The sequence below is a fragment of the Lissotriton helveticus genome, chromosome 3_1 (assembly GCF_964261635.1).
Source record: "Lissotriton helveticus chromosome 3_1, aLisHel1.1, whole genome shotgun sequence".
In the NCBI taxonomy this organism is placed as follows: Eukaryota; Metazoa; Chordata; class Amphibia; order Caudata; family Salamandridae; genus Lissotriton; species Lissotriton helveticus.
The window spans coordinates 1,477,983,181-1,478,000,743 of NC_136061.1; positions in this window are offsets into that span (position 1 = coordinate 1,477,983,181).

The following is a 17,563-nucleotide window of genomic DNA, read 5'->3' on the forward strand; positions in this document are numbered from 1 at the left end:
GTTACTTTTCAGGAAATGCATTCTCGCACTGTGGCAGCAAAAGTAATTTGCAACTTTAAGGAACTGGCAGAGTGGAGATGCAGAGGCTCTAGGGACAATGACAGCAAAGCCTCATTATCAAGTAAATGGTCCTTTAAAGACCTGTGAAATACTCTGGTGCGGCTGCGATAAGACGCCAGACCAGCCAGCCTACAGAAGCTCAAGAACTGTCAGAGTGTGTGTGTGTGGAAGCTGGCTCAGCCTGTCCTGACACAAGCGATGGAGGGGGCGCTGGGGGCTGAAGCCCTTTGAGCCCTCTGGACATTGCGCGCCTGACTGCTAGCGTACATGTGGGTCAGGTGATGGAGCACTAGCCTGTGCCACCAGAGATTTTAGAAGGGCGAGCCTGCGTGGGGCTTGCTGCATGGACCAAAAATGCATGGACCAGAAACCCAGAGGGGGGAGAGGCTACTACAGGTACTGCCTGCATGCATGTGGATGTACAATCACAGAGACGTTTTAAGGCATGGGCAAAGTGGGCCCTGGCCCATGGCCCCAGGTTTTTTAGGGGGCCCCCTGAAAGAGGCAGCTCAGTTCTGCAGGGAGGCTTGTTTTAAATACTGTTTTTATTGAATTTATTTGTAATGTGCATGATGTGTGAGAGGCTGCTGCATGTGGTGGGGGAGGTGCCGCTCGCGCAGGTGGTGTCAGCGCTGCAGCTGCAATGAACACTCGGGACACCAGTTATGATTGCTGCGTGGTCCCAACTAACTTCCTTGGGCCACGCCTCCTTTATGTATAGCTGGCGCGTGTCATCACGTGCCAGTGCTAACGTAACATCTCCGATGCGGGTAGACTGCACTGCTACCCCGCGTCGGAGAACATGACATTCCTTCTAACCTTTATTAAACAACAATCAAACAATGATCATTTAGATCTGTTACCAGTCACTATAATTCCAGTCCCAGGTTCATCACTCCATGAAGTCGGCCACCCGGGAGGATGGAGCTGGGTTTCTTCTCAGGCCGTACCTGGAGTGTTCTCCCCATGATGATGCCAATGATGAGGTCATTCCCTGTGAGGCTTTGCTCTCCTGGGATCTCGCAGGGGAACTAGGCAGACTTCCAGCTGCCGTTCCCAGCAGTGAAGGTATGTCCTGGTCTGATCGGTTCTCATCTTCGGTGAGTGTCGTCCCGTGACCACCATCAGGGCCCTCGTCCACCACTGGTGGACGTGGTCTGGCATCCTGCCATTCTGACGCTTGCAGGTCTGGAGTTCCGGCATGCACCTTCTTGAAGAATGAGATGTTGCGTGTGACTTCTTCTGTTCCTTTCCTGGCTGTTACCATGGTGCCGGTTCTGCAGATGACTGTCCAAGGCCTGTGCTCTAATGGAAGCCGGAACTTGCTCCCACGGTATCTGTCCTTGATATAGACTCTGTCTCTCACTTGAATGGCAGACATCCGGGCCCGTCGGATGGCAATGACTTGGTCATTAGAGTTCGTCCGGTTGGATATGGTCTTTCCTGCGTTAACCTGAGAGGGGGTCCAGCTTGGGTGATGCGGGATGGTGTCTCTCACTACTTGGCCCATGCTCGCTGGTCCCGGAGCTGCCTCGGTTGTGAGATGGGGCATCAAACGGTATTCTCTCAGGAAGCTGTATGTGGCCCTCTCGAGCGGTGATCCATCTGCATGCGCAATGCGTATTACTTTGTTGAGACTACACATGAACCTCTCTACTTCCCCATTTGCCTGAGGCCAGAGCGGGGTCACTTTCTGGTGCTGAATTCCCCAGGTCTTGAGATAGTCCGCAAACTCTAGTCCATGGAAGGGTGGACCGTTGTCAGTCTTCACCACTTCGAATATTCCGTGGGTAGCAATGGTCTTCTCAAACTTGGTAACGACCTCTGTGGCTGTCTGACTTCCCACTATTTCAACCTTAGGGTACTTTGTGAAGTCATCGATGATTACCAGTGCATAGCGTCCATCTGGGAGGTGTCCGAAGTCTACACTCACACACTCCTATGGTCGTTGGGGGGTTTCTTTCATGATGACATGGTGGGGGCGATCCGGTTGGCGCGCTGCTTGGCACCATGAGCATGTTCTGACTGTTTGGTCAACCAGTATGCCCATCCCTGGGAACCACACTTTGGATCTAAGCCGCTCTTGGTCTTTACCATGCCTTGATGTCCCCGGTGTGCGAGGTCCACTGCTTGTTGAGCCAGGCTTGATGGTATCACCAGTCGTTGCCCTCGGAGCAGGCAACCCAGCCTGTCGACCGAAAGTTCATCCTTAACTCGCACCATTGACTCCAAGACGGTCTTTGCTTGCGGCGTTCGTCGGGCCATGGTGGACTGAATGGGGCGCCAGTCACTCAATTGGACTGCTTTTACTGCCAGTTGCAGTCATTCATCATTCTGGGTGGCTTCTACTATGGTCTCCAGACTTATAGGCAGTGGTCAGGATCTTTCCGATACAAAACGGACATATTCTTCAGTGTCTTCTGCATCCTCTTCTTCCGCTTTGGTGGCCGCCCTGGGATGCCTCGAGAGGTAGTCCGCGGGATTGGATGAGCCCGGCTAGTATTCCACTCGATAGTCATATTCCTGCAGTTGAAGGATCCATTTTTCAATCCTCGGTGGAGGTTTGGATGCTGATCCTTGAAACAGGGGGATAAGGGGCTTGTGGTCTGTGGACGCTGTGCACCGATGGCCTTACACGTAGACGTGGAAGTGCCAACAGGCCCAGTGGATGGCAATCGCTTCTCGCTCTTTTTGCGAGTATCTATGTTCGGTGTCTGTCAGGGAGCAGCTCGCGTATGCTATCGGGGCCCACTCTCCATTCCCTTGCAACTGGGTGAGCACGGCTCCGAGCCCATATGGGCTGGCGTCCACAGCGACATTGGTGGATCAGGGCGCGTTGAAGTATGACAGTGTCGTATCTGCTGACAGGGCTGATTTAGTATCCTTGAAGGCCTGCTCCTGTTCGGGGCCCCATTGCCACATGGTGGAGGATTTCGTCAGTTCCCTGAGGGGCTTCGTGAGGTTGGACAAATCTGGGACGAAGCGTCCGCAAAAGTTCACCATTCCCAGGAAACTTCTTATTTCCAAGATATTGGATGGTGCAGGGGCCTCTTGTATGTCTCGCACCTTGTCGGGGTCGGGGGCCACTCCTTGGTCTGAGAATATGTAGCCAAAGAAGCTGATCTTGTTCTTTAAGAATTGGCACTTCTCTCTGTGTAAAGTTAGTCCGGACTCTTTGATCCTCTGGAGAACCCCACGAAGTCTCCGATGATGATCTTCTACCGATGACGCGTAGATAAGTAGTTCGTCACTTACATTTAGGACCCCTGGAAGCCCGCTGAGGACTTCACGGATGGTGTTTTGAAACACCTCCGCGGCACTCGAGATCCTGAAATTGAGGCGTCGGTATCTCCTGAGACCGGCGTGCGTAGAGAAGGTGGTATGTATCGGGAGTCCGGGTGTAGTGGTACTTGGTGATAGCCTGACCGGAGGTCCATCTTCGAGAACCACTTTGCGCTGTTCAGTTCTCCCAATATGTCCTCGATGGTCGGGGTTAGGTGACGTTCCCTTTTCACCGCGGCATTTGGGAGGCGCATGTCCACGCAGAAGTGGACTTGCCCCAGCTCTTTCGGCTTCCATGCCACTACTATCGGGACACCCACAGGGTGGGCCTGCTGACCTTTTCGATAATCCCTTGCTTCTCCAGTGCCTCCAACTCTTCTTCAACCTTCTTTCGCAGGTGGAACGCAATGCGCCTGTGCCTCAGCACCACCGGTTGGACTGACGGGTCGATATGGAGAGAGACCTCTTTCCCTTTCAGGCATCCAATACCTTTGAAGACGTCTCCAAACTCCTCCATGATGACCGCTAGTTCCTCCTCTTGTACCGCCATGGCGAATGATATGCGCCTCCGTTCTTCTGCTGATTATCCACTTATCAGCATACCGCTTCCTTCCTTGGTCACGTACACTGTGGTGGGGGTCTTGAGGTCCTGGTGTTGCAGTTCAGTCTTGAAGCATCCCAGGAGCGGGATGGGTGTCTTCTGGACGTACACAAACACTCTGATCTTTGCCTCGCATAGGGGTGGGCATGGACTTAGTTGGTTTTATACATTGGCAGCCATCAGTTTAATCGAGGCCCCCGTGTCAATAGAGGTTCTCACCTCCTGGTGGTGGATCTTAATTCTGCACCTTGGAAGCCGTCGTCTCTTCCGTCGCGGCTGATCAACTGCGAATACATAGTGGACCGGGTAGTCTCCCGCATCGTCATCCATGTCCTCACTGTCTCGCTCTTCAGCTACAGTCTGTGCTGCTTCCTTACTTGACTTTGCTGACCGGCATACCGCCGCGAATTGGTTCATCCACCCGCATGCACTGCACTTTTTCCCTCTCGCTGAGCAGTCTTGCATGTGATGGGGTGTGCCTCCGCAGTATCCGCATTCCCTCTTCTTGTCTTGCTGTCTTCTCCCTGAGTTTTGACGCACTTTAGGCCTCACCACGTTCGCCTTCCCCACCACGTTGACTTGTTCCGTCTTGATGGGTCGGTGGAGGACCGCTTCCATGTGAGATGCTCTGGCTTGCGACAGTTACTTTGACCGGCCCAGGGTGAGGATTTCGGCTAGAGGCCTGCCATCCTCTTGAAGGATATTTACTCTGAGTTTGGACGAGTAGCACCCTTGTATTATCTGACCTCGGATTTCTTCCTGTTCGTCACGGAATCCGCACGTGCTGGCCAGTTCTTTTAAACGTCTGTGGAACGCGTCTAACAATTCCTCCGCTTCTTGCTTGGCCTGGCGAAAAATGAACCTTTCGTAGTCCCTGTTCGCCATCGGCTCGAAGTGCGGGTTTAGGGCGTTGAGAAGCGTGATATATGTTTTGGGTGTGGCTTCTACCAGGGTCTTGTGGATGCGGTGGATATCCTTACCTCCGAGGTGGAGGAGTAGGGCTCTGCGCCTTTCCCGGACTATGCCCGCTCCTTCAAAGTAGAGCTGGAGGCGATCGGTCCAGTCTTTCCAGCGCGGGGCAAGAGATGAGGGTGCCCCGTCCACCACGAAGGGTTCAATGGCGGGGATCGATGCCATCTTGGCGCAGACGCAGTCGCTCCTCGTGGCACGTGCACTGCTTACCTCGTGGGTGCACTGGCAGCCGCATGGCCGAGGGCGATGATGATGTCATCAGGGCCCTCTCCCGTGGCCTGTACGTCCTAGGCCCACTGTGGTTTCCTCCCTTTTCAGGATGCTGGGGGCACACTCATGTGTGGGCTCCAAAGGGTGTGCAGGAAGGGCCTTCCTGTCATCCAGGCACATTCAGGGGCTGCAGGGCCTGCCTCGGTCACAGCAGACTCGCCTGGGGGCACACAGCAGGCCAGCAAGAAACCAGGCTGCACACCGTGGGCATAGGGCTGTGATCAAAGGCCCATTGATTGCATCAATCACCAGCTAATTGGGTTAATTGCTCTGCACTGCATGGGGTAGTTTCTGGCCCTTGTCGCCAGTGTGGTGGGGGAGGTGCCGCTCGCGCACGTGGTGTCAGCGCTGCAGCTGCAATGAACACTCGGAACACCAGTTATGATTGCTGAGTGGTCCCAACTAACTTCCTCGGGCCACGCCTCCTTTATTTATAGCTGGAGCGTGTTGTCACGCGCCAGCGCTAACGTAACATCTCCGACGTGGGTAGACTGCACCGCTATCCCGCGTCGGAGAACACTACACTGCAGACACTTTGCAGAAAATGTTGTGCCTTGTTGGAGAAACTCTAGGAGTAACGGTACTTCGTGTGCGCCTATTAATTGGGCACATTAGTGGGTGCAAATTGTTGGTTACCTACCTGATTCATTCTATTTGAAGATACCCCTGGACACGTAATTATACGTTTGGAACCCAATCATTGGAATTCTTCGATTATTGATTTTATTGAAGGTGGAAATTTTACCCATACGCCATTCGAATGACGACTGGTTCTTTATATACTGAAATCTAACGCTCAAATTTCCTGTTTATTTCACAGTAATTATTTACTGTAATATTAGTGAGCTGCTGGATGTATCCCTGTATCTTAGATGTAAATGTATTTAAAATTGCGACTTTGCACTCTCTGTGACCTGGCCAGAGAGGGCACGAAAGAGCTGAAATTGGTTCATAAATTTAAACCTAATTCAAACAAGGGCCCCCAAAATTCTTAAGATGTTTGTGGTAAGATACCACGTAATTGTGTCTGCCGACTCTAGCAGTCGTAGACACCCGTTTCATCTAGAGGTGGGTGAGCAAGTCATTTACAGGGAGGGTGGAGCGAAACTGAGGGTCTGACTAAGCTTTAACCCGTGCACGAGCTGAGCCCTGCAAATGTGTGCACATAAACTGTCAACAAATCCCATATAAAACTACGATAGACTTTGCATTTCCAAAGAGCGTACTTCTTTAACATGCAGAAGTGTTTCAGTTAGTTAATCATATTTGTATCACTGCACCAATATGCATTTATTAAAACAGTACGTTTTCAAACATGAACACCCCATCCTCATGATAACAATGCCCTTAGTAAATTAAGAGGCAAATCTGTTGATTTGTGCACCCTGTATGTGGAATAGATTCTTACAAGGAGCAACATTATAGTTATTTAAATCGGGCACATGAGAGATGCTTGAATAGCACACACACTGATCTCACACATTTTAGAGTGCTTAGATGCAGTAAAGAAAAAGGAAGCACAGTAAAATAAAATATTTTCCTATGATCTCTCTAATTGGTTATGTGCGGAAGACAGGAAAAAATCATAGGTTTTCTGATTGCACATTGTGACATTCAGCCATTGGATGAGTATCTCATGCCCTCTCATAGTTTACATCAAAGGTTAATTCATGTTAATAATGTGTTTTCTTTAATTCTTGGTGCTTTAGTTTACAGTGTGGGTGACAGCCATAAGCCACATGGAAGCTCTGCAGATTTGGGCTCCAGGGCCCAAGGAGACCTTGACTTGCACCAGAGCCAAGCATCTGGCTTGAGATTTCTGTAGCTCGTCCACCTTTAGTTTCATCTCACACCACCTGCACTCTGTGGGAAAGTGGATACTGCTAAACAGGTAGTTGGCTTTGCTGCTTGTGCCAAAATGGGGTAAACTAGTTCAGGGAACCAGATTTTATAGGGAAGATTCACCTGAAATAGTCTGGTTTGTACTGGCTGCAGTGAAACTGCAGATACTGGTCCTGCAACTGTAGGACAGATCACATAGACCCCCCCAGTTATGTGGTGTGCATATCTGATTCATTGTTTCACTAAATTCTTGGTCCTTGCAATGTTTGCAGATTGTCCTGAATTTTAAGACATATTTGTCATTGCTTTAGTCTCCACTTTTTCTTTCAGTTTTTTGGGATTCCCAGCCATCACCGCCACTGTTTATTCATTATTTCCCCTCTACCTGAAAATGGGAGCATTTTGTTGTTGCTATGTCCAGTGATTCTATACCCAGGGGCTAAGACACGGGGCGGGCCGGGGCCTTGCTGGTAAACAGATGGTGCGAACATTGTTTTAAATGGAAAACTCTGGAGAAGGTCACCTGATGAATAGAGGCCAGGGGAGTAGTAATGTGATGTCTCCGCCATTGGAAGGTTCCTCACTGTTTTTTTTAATAGGCTGTTCAATACTCTAGTGATGCAGTTGCACACAGAATGTTATTCTGCTCTTGGCTTCTATCAAGGCACTTGTCTTTCTGTCTGCATTAAAAAGACTTGGAATGTGTCCATAAATGTTACCTGAGGCAAGCATATATTCCTGAATCAGACTGCATGTTCTAGTGTGTAGCAAGCTCTTAAATCTCTGGCGGCACAGCACCCAGGATAATGTGCTGCATGGCCAAAGACTTATAAGGTCCCAAAAGTGAGACCTGTTGGCTGTGCCAATGCGTGTTCATTTCAGTGAACTACACAACGAGCTGATCACCCACCCAGCAGTCTTTGGTGATGATCTATGTAGAAGGTCAGCACTCTCGTGGGTACAAATATCGCAACAAGCGACAAATTTGTCCCAACAACTAGCATATACCGTTTTAGTTGAGGGATGTCTGACTGCCAACCTCCCCCCCCCCCCCCCCCCCCCCACACACACACACTGTTAGACTTGGCATTTTTGGCGTGTTTCCCCTGAGTTTTTGCTTTCTGACCTCCCGATTTTGACTCTGTTTTTGCTGGCGTAGTGTTTCAGCGCACTTTTGTCACTGCTAATCAGTGGTAAAGTTCAAGTGCTCCTCTGGTAAATTGTGTTATGGATTGGTGTTTCCATGATTGGATATTTGATTTAATTGTTAGTTCCTAGTAAAGTGCACTGAGTGTGCCAGGGCATGTGAATCAAATGCTACTAGTGGGCCTGCTATAATAGCAAAAAAGGGGGGTAGCCCTAATACTTCGACCGCATCTGGGCATATATAGAAAGAAAAATGTGTCGGAATCAATACTACAATCACCATTAACTGGATAGGAAACTATTAATTAGTCCTTCCACAGAGAGAAATTCTCACATTTATTTAATATGAATAAACGTCACTAACTCAAACTGTAGTTCTCCATATTGATTTTTATATATATAATTGAAAACAATTGAAAAAAGAACATACTTTCAAATAGCCAATATAATATTCAACCACAGGCTGATAATCCGATGATGAATCAAAAATCCCTAATTACCCTATTCACTAATACAGATGCTACTCATATATACTCAACAGCATTCTGTTGGGAGATCGCCCCTTCTAGCTTGTAGCCCGGTGGCAGCGGGCTAACGCGCATCTTGGAGCGCGAGCATTTGTAATTTTAAAATCTTGTTTCCCCTGCTGATTGTGAGCATTTTTACCAGACCTCTACCTACCCCCCGCCCTGCTGATCGCGAGCAGCGGCAATTGTCTCTCTTACTTTCTTCGTGGCTCCGCTGAGTACTAGCCGCCACTTGTCCTTTAATTGCCTGCCTAAAGCCACCTACCTACCGTGGGCTGTCCGCTTCACGATGACCCCCGGTGACTGTGGGCGCCATTTTGGGCTGGGCAGCTGGCCTGGAACACCTCAGCCACTCCCCCTGACCGCATCACTATTTAGGTCCCGCCCTGCCCTCGCTCCTATGATAGCTTGTAGCCCGGTGGCAGCGGGCTAACGCGCATCTTGGAGCGCGAGCATTTGTAATTTTAAAATCTTGTTTCCCCTGCTGATTGTGAGCATTTTTACCAGACCTCTACCTACCCCCCGCCCTGCTGATCGCGAGCAGCGGCAATTGTCTCTCTTACTTTCTTCGTGGCTCCGCTGAGTACTAGCCGCCACTTGTCCTTTAATTGCCTGCCTAAAGCCACCTACCTACCGTGGGCTGTCCGCTTCACGGCGACCCCCGGTGACTGTGGGCGCCATTTTGGGCTGGGCAGCTGGCCTGGAACACCTCAGCCACTCCCCCTGACCGCATCACTATTTAGATGGCCCCTTTCCGTCAGCGCAGCGGACGAGCGCAGCGGGCGCGACGTAGGCGCGCCGGAGTCGCGCCAGAGTTAAGCCCGTCTGCGCCCGTCCGCGGCCGGTTGGGGCCCGGGCTCGGTCACCATGCCCTTTCTCCACTCAGGTATTCCTCAGCTATTCTTCATTCACTCTGGCACCCTCGTTCACCGCCAGCTTCTTTATTGGAACGCATTGGCTCATTTGGCCTTCGCAACCCCAACCCGGTTACCTTGCACCCTGACACTTCCGTCCCTCAGCTCCTTCCTCCCTGTTCTACCCCCACTGTGATGCCCTCTAGATCTGCCAACACTCTCCTAGGCACCCCTGACGATCCTAAACCTGGTGCTTCTGCGATCCTTCTCAATACCAGGTCTGCGGTGGGACACCAGCTCGAGCTTTTCCATCTGCTCGACTCACGACAGCCCGACCTGCTTTTCCTGACGGAAACATGGTTTAGGGATGACTCGCTCCCATGTTTGCTGTCTATACTTCCTCCCAATTACTCGGCCATTAGGATGGACCGCCCAGGAGGGAAGACGGGGGGCGGCGTGGCCCTAATTACCCGTTCGGACTTCCTCTTTCAAACCCTACCTTCCCCCGTGATTCCGGCCGTGGATTGCCTGGTAGTCCGCTCCACTTCTTTTGGGGTACCTTTAACCTGTATCCTTCTCTACCGCCCGCCCAAATCCACCCCCGAGTTTCTATCAGCCATTGAGGATCTTTTGGCCACGCTTGTGGTGAATAATTCCGCTATACTGTTGCTTGGAGACCTGAATTATTGGCCGAATGACCAGGCGGAAGACTCCAGATCCAAGGAGTTTACGGCTCTGCTCACCAGCCTAAACTTCACTCCTCAGCTTCGCACGGCTACCCACATTAAAGGCCACCAACTCGATCAAATCTGGTCTCTTAACATCCCCATGGACCTTCCAACTATCGCCCCGTGCTCTTGGTCCGACCACTCGCTCATTTGCTTCACGGCCGACCTTGGACGACCGCCCAAACCCCCCCTGCCCAAAAACATCTGGGCCAGAAAATGGGACAAGGCGGTCCTCCCGCAGTCTGCTCTGCCCTTGCGGCCACCAGTCCTGAGCTCTCCGACCTCCCTCTCCCTACCCAACTCTCTACCGTTAACAACTGGCTGCTAAAGGCGTGCAACTCTACTGTCCCCCTCAAGAGAGTGACCATCAAGCGCGCCCATGCGGCTAACCGTTGGTTTACCCCTGCCTTAAGGGACAAAAAGCTCGCCACCCGCAGAGCTGAACGTGCTTGGCGCCGTTCCTATTGTCCCCAGCTTAAAACTCACTTCGTACAGTCCATGAAGGAGTATAAACACGACATCCTAAAAGCTAAGAGGGAGTACTTTTAAGGGAGAATTTTGTCGGCTGACAACCAGTCAAAGGAGATCTTTGCCACTGTCTACGAGCTCGCTGCTTCTGACCGGGCGACCCTCAAAATCCCTCCTTCTCAGACTCTATGCAACACCCTTAGCTCTTATTTCCTTGATAAGATTGCCCTCATTAAGGCCAACATTCCCCCTTCACCTTCGGATTCCTTCCTTGCCCCCCCTACCCTACCCACCCCCTCCTTCACTGAGTTTCCCCTCCTCACCCGGGACTCTTTGCTTCCTCTCCTGGCCCGGACGAAATCGGGATCACCCTTGGATATAGGTCCAGCATTTGCTCTCAAAGAGCTCTTTTCTAATTGCTATTCTCCTCCTTTGACCGTTATTAACCACTCCCTCAGTAGTGGCACTGTTCCCTCTGCACACAAGTCGGCAGTCGTCATCCCGATTTTGAAAAAGGTAGGGGCGGATCCATCTCTGCCCTCCAACTACCGCCCCATCTCTCTCCTCCCTTACCTTGCGAAGGTCTCAGAGGCTCACGTCACCCGGTCTCTCAGTTCCTTCATAGAATCCACTGGCGCCCTTTCCTCCCGACAGGCGGGCTTCCGCCCGCGGCACTCAACTGAGAAGGTGGTGGTGTCAGTGATGGACCAACTTAGGGAGGGGATTGACACTGGCCGGCCACAGGCCCTAGTCCTGTTAGATCTGTCCGCCGCGTTTGACACGGTGGACCACGACATCTTGTTAACCCGTGTCCAAGCGGCGGGCATTGGGGGTACGGCCTTTGCCTGGCTCCGCTCCTTTTTGACCGACAGGGAGCAGTCCGTCCAACTGGCTTACTTTACGGCCCCCCCTCGGAAGGTAACCTGCGGAGTACCACAAGGCTCGTCCATATCTCCTTTATTATTTAATTTATACATCTCACCCCTCATTTTTTCTTTACAGCAGATGGAGGTCTCGGTGTTCAACTACGCCGATGACCTCCAACTCATTTTTGACCTCTCATCCTCCCCTTCCTCGTCCACTAATCTCCAAAAGGTTATGATTTTCATCCAAGGGTGGATGAACTGCAACCACCTCAAATTAAATCCGGACAAGACCGAGTTGGTCTTGACGGGGGGTGGTTGCAGCCCTTGGTCCCCTTCCTTCTGGCCCCCTTCTCTCGGCCCCCCCCCCCTCCCAGCTCTTAAAGTTAAAACTTTGGGCATTTTCATTAACCCACAGCTTTCCCTCCACACTCAGATCAGTTCTGTGGTGTCTGCTTGCTTCCTCTCCCTCCGGACCATCCGGAGGGTTTCACGTTTCTTTTCTGCGGCTGCACTTAAGCTCATTCTCATGGCCATGGTGCTGTCGCGCCTTGACTATGGGAATGTTATTCTTAATGGTGCCCCGGCTTACCTCATCCACCGACTGCAACTGATTCAGAATCAGGCGGCTCGCCTGATTTTCGGCCTTTCAAGGTCCAATCACACGACCCCCTTGCTTCAGTCTCTCCACTGGCTCCCTGTGAGGGAGAGGGCGCTTTTCAAGCTGGGCTGTACTACCTACCAGGCCAGAGCTGGGACCGCCCCTACCTTCCTGTGCGAAGCTATCTCCCCTTATGTTCCGCCCAGAGAACTCCGCTCTACCCACCTGTCCCTTCTGTCAGTCCCCCGTTTTAGGAAACAGAAGGCTGGTGGGGCCAGATTTGCCGTGCTGGCCCCATCGTTTTGGAACTCACTCCCACTCTCCCTTAGAATGTCTCCCTCCTATCTGGAGTTCCGTAAACAATTGAAGACTCTTCTGTTCTCCAGATCTGCTGCAGCGTAGCTCGCTCCCCACTGACTCTCGGCTATCTAGCGCCATGGAACCGGTTTCGGTATAAGAGCGCTTTACAAATATTTTAAAATTCAAATTCTTTTCAACAGTGAGTAAACCAATGTACAACTATTTTTTAGTCCTTCTCTAATCTTTTTGTACTCTCACACTCATTTGTGTGGTTATTTCGATTTATATAGGGCTTCTCCAAGAAAAGTTGATGCGTTTCAGCCAGACATATCTTGGGCCTCATCAGGACTGGGGTAAAAACAGGGTACCTTTAGGTGTTTCCACACCTCTGTGCCGGAACTCCCTTCTTTATGTGTTTCTTTTGTGGGTGTGTAACGCGATGTAAAAAGATCCCCAGGTGTCCGCAATCAATACCGATAATTTGGCTTCCAAATACGATTCTTGCTGCTCTTCTACATGGCTCCGGTATATTTAGAAAATCACGGCTCGCGTGTTCATTATCTGTGTGTTTTTTCTGCCTTCGGTCTCTTTTTTTCTTAATGTTCTCCCGCGCGTCTCGTGGCAGCCATAGTGTCCCCGATTCCGGCTTTCTTCTAATATTTTACTATCCAGTTAATGGTGATTGTAGTATTGATTCTGACGCATTTTTCTTAGTCTTCACTAGTGGGCCTGCAGCACTGATTGTGCCACCCACGTGAGGAGCCCTGAACAAGGTAACTCAGACCCGCCATTGCGGACCCTGCGCACAGTTTGTAACTGCCATGCCGACTTGGCCTGTGCGCACACTTGCCAGTCCCTCACCTTCCCTTTTCTTACATGTCAGCCACACCTAGGGTAGGCCCAAGATTCCCCTGTGGGCCGGGTGCAGTCTATGTGAAAGGTAGGACATGCCCTGGTGTGTGTGGTATGTCCTGATAGCGAATTACGGCCAATTTCATTTTTCGCTATTGCAAGGCTACCTATTCCCCATAGGACAGAATGGGGAGTTTGTTTATAACATCTTATAAACATAACTGGCCCGGGGGAATTAAGTAGGAAAATAAAGTATTGTATGCCTGAACTCAGAATCTAAAGATGCATCTTTTAGTGAAGGTGATTTTTACATTCTGTGTTTGAAAATACCATGAAAATACCACTTTTAGTAAGTAGGTATTTTCTTGCTCAGTCATCCCGTGTGCCTCTGCTGGAATGTGAATTGCCTGTCTGGGTTTTGGATGACAGGAGGCTGGGGAGCAGGAGTGGCCCCAGATAGTCTAGGTGGATCAGGAAATGACTGAATAGACCTGGGCTGCAATTGGGGAAGGGGGAGGAGATTTTCTTGCACCTCAATGGGCCTGGTCTGCCTCTGACCATGCCCTCTCCACCTTCTGCCAGGAAGTCACACCAGAGAAGGCATAACTTGGTCTGGCTGGGCACAGACACTCTCTGCCTAAGAAATCAAATGATTTTGGGGTATAAATATTGGGGCCCAGACCCCTCAAATTTAGAACTCTTTTGGACCAAGAAGACTGCCAAGAAGAAGAGCTGGAGAAGCTGTGAGGCGGAACACCACTTTGCTGCGTTGGCCTGCAGTGGCTGCTTCTGTCTTGGGCATTGAAAGCACTGGACTGAACTTTCTGCAATCTACTTTGTGAGTTTCTCCAAGGGCTTGAGGTAGAGCTTGCCCCTGTAGTGTAGTTCTTATATCCCTGATAGGCTCTGCGCATTGGAATAATATACACTATAGTTTTGACATAGGGCTGAGGTCAGTGTGTGTCTATCGAGTACATTAAACATCATTACTTGTGTGTGCCAGCTAACTCAGAGGTCACTAGAACCTTCTTGAATGAACAAGAAGGAATTAGTTTCTGACAACCATATAAACATGACAATCTCAGAATCGTGGAAACAATAGATAACCGTTTCACTCAGTCAATCGTGTATGCTTCGTTTCTACGGAGTTGCACAGAAATAGATAGACGGGCGTTTCAATAAAAAGGGTTTATTGAACAGTCTTATTTCTCATGCAAGAGATATGAACTGCTACAACCGTAAGACAGAATGCGAAGTATAATACGTACAGCGTTTAGCAGTAGGATCAAATAATACTGCAATAGCATGGTCTGTAGCTATGACATATATTCATAAAAATACATACATAAAGAACACAGGCTAAAATACTCATATGGTGCTTCTAAAATAATCCTACCCCAGTGTACTTAACCTAAGTGTAGTACGAGGGAAGAAGTAGATGCTGTTCAGCTATAGTTTTAGTTTAGTTTAACTATAGTTGCCAAGAGTCCCTCTAGGTTCTAGTCTGCTCAATACCTTAGAATGAGAGAGGTTGGAATCTCTTTCCTGGGTCTTGATCTCGAAAACCCCGCAAGGGGAGTCAGAAACACTGGAGCTGGATTCTCGGCAAGAAGGATAGCAGCATCTGGTAAGTGCGTCAGTTGGGGAACGGACTTTCCTCCGAACTTGCCGTGGCGAGCCGCGCTGTGCAAGTAGGAAGTTGAGCCGTGGACTGAACCGTGGTTTGCCATGGCAAGTGAAGGCATATTTATACCTTGAAGGTGTTTAGGAATGCCAGTATTGACGTAAAAGTCGGGCATAAGAACGTCATGAATGAACCCCTAAGGAATAGATGTTCATGCATAATAAATTAGTTCTTGGAGAAATCAATATCCAAGCAAGGGGAAGTCCTAAAGGCTTAAGAGTCTGGTTTTCCAAGAACTTGTTGTGACATAGATGAACGGATGTAGGTGGCCATGCCTGTATTTGGTTAGCATGAGCAATGCCTAAATAAGGGCTAGATTTCTATGCCTAAATAAGGGCAGTGTGAATTGTACCTATATAAGGGCATAAATCGGGAAATTCATACGGAATCTAAATCGATACACAACACCCACTCCACTTTCGTATGAACGACGTTACTAAATCCTAAACATGTTAAACATATCTAAAACATAGCTACATATGGACGGCTAAGAACATGTCCAAAAATACATTGTACAAAATGCATTTAAAACTGTTGCGATATGCAATGGTTCTGTACATATAAAAGCAATGTTTCACTCTAAGCATAAGTTGGCAATGAATGCTAAGTGAATGAATATACAAAAACATACATTTATTAAATGGCTCGTAAATACAGGAAAAAAGGGCCGAAATCATTTAATTTCAGATTACATAATCATTTAGTTGTGGACAAGGTCATATATTGTCTCTGGAAGTATTCAAAGAATTCTTGTTCTCTATGAATAGCTCTACTATAAGCAGATTACTTGTGTCAAAAAAATGAAAAATACAAATATGGAAAAAAAATTAATCATAGGAAAAAGTTCCAAAGCTAGTCCCTTGTTTATTAAAAATGAAGGTCAAATTCAAAGTCTCTCAGAACACAGTGTGCCAAAATCAAAAGTCAGTGTTAGTGCTTGGAGAAAAGATTAAATCTTCTATGTCTGTAGACAAAAAGTCATCTATTATTGTAGGTGAACGTTGGATTACCTCGTTTAGAAGACTAACCGCACATAGATGAGAAGCATCGCCTTCCGCATTGGTCGCATCAGCAATGTTCGTATCGGATCTTACCTGCATGCCTGTTGTTTCCTCTCGTACCTCAGCAGTAGCAATTTGCGTCTGTGAGATCTCAATGAATGCCGTCATCAGGATTGGTAGCCGCTGGGGACAACACAGAGCATGGGCCGATACCGGGTCCAGCAGAGTATCGATATCCGTAGGCATGACGGATTGGAGTGTTAGACAGATGTCTAGCACGCATTCTTCACCGCAAAGAAGGCAGCGTAGAACAAGTAAGATGCAATCTTGCCACATTGGTCTGAATGACAGAAACCATGTGGTATTTAATTCTCGTACACAAACTAAACCTAAAATTTGGACGATGCGCTCACAACACTTCATCTCCAATAGAGCTCTCTCTATGGTGCTTGGTGTGACGCTGGTGATTTGGCTTGCAAAATCGTAGCAGTAGGAGCAAAAATAGGATCCCTGCTACGAGTCCAAAAAGTAGTGGCAGTCCGCCAAACACAGAGTGCACGATTTTGGGAAATATTCTGAGGACTGCTTGAAAAGGTGCTAACAGTCCTGAACACACAGTCTTAAATACATTTACAATACCGCTCCTATGAGACATGTTTAAGATACGTCCAACATTTCTGCGAATTGTATAAGGCAATTTGTACTCAAAAGGGCATGTATCTCGGCAGAAGTCCTTGCGACTTGTAGATCATAGGTTTCTTCGGCCGAGGTCCGTGGCACTGTTTGTTGTAAAAGAATGGCTTTCATTCTGCTTAGAGTATCAATTTGTATAGAAGAGATGTTCAGTGAAGGCCATAGAGGTGACTCCCTGGCTGTCTTGGTTTGTGGAAACAATACTTGCATACAGCAAGTGACCCTGGCTGAAACAGTCGCTAGATACGGGATACCTGGCAACATGCCACAGCAGCTGTGATCATTCAACATGAGGTAACTTCCATTAGAAAGTAGTCCAAAAATTGGATTAATCAGTGCAGCTGGTGAGCCTTCCAGGTGACAGGATAAGTTTGTAGTGGAACCATCGCAGGCCTGTGTAAATTAATACCCTGACAAAGAAGAGAACTGCTTAGTGCGTTTTCACAGTTAGAACCGCTAAGAAACACTTCACGCCCCCCACTCCAACATCTGTGTGTGTATGGTAAATTCCAGGATGTCTTGATGTATTCTTTACCCAACCTTTCATATTTGTCTGCTGGTATATGTTTTAGCCAATACTAAAAATGGAAAATTGTAACAGGCAGAGTAATTTTACCATGTATGATCCACTCAGTAGCTGTTTTTTCTGCCACTGTGAATGGTAATTTTTCCAGTTTTTCAATGCTCAGCACCGTATAGTCTACTCCCTTTATGCCAGTTTGATCTGTTTATCAGTGAGATTGAATTCTGAAAACAGTGACGTAGGGCCCGATTCAAAGAAGTAACTTAAGATAAAATCTTAAACTTACTACCATTTTG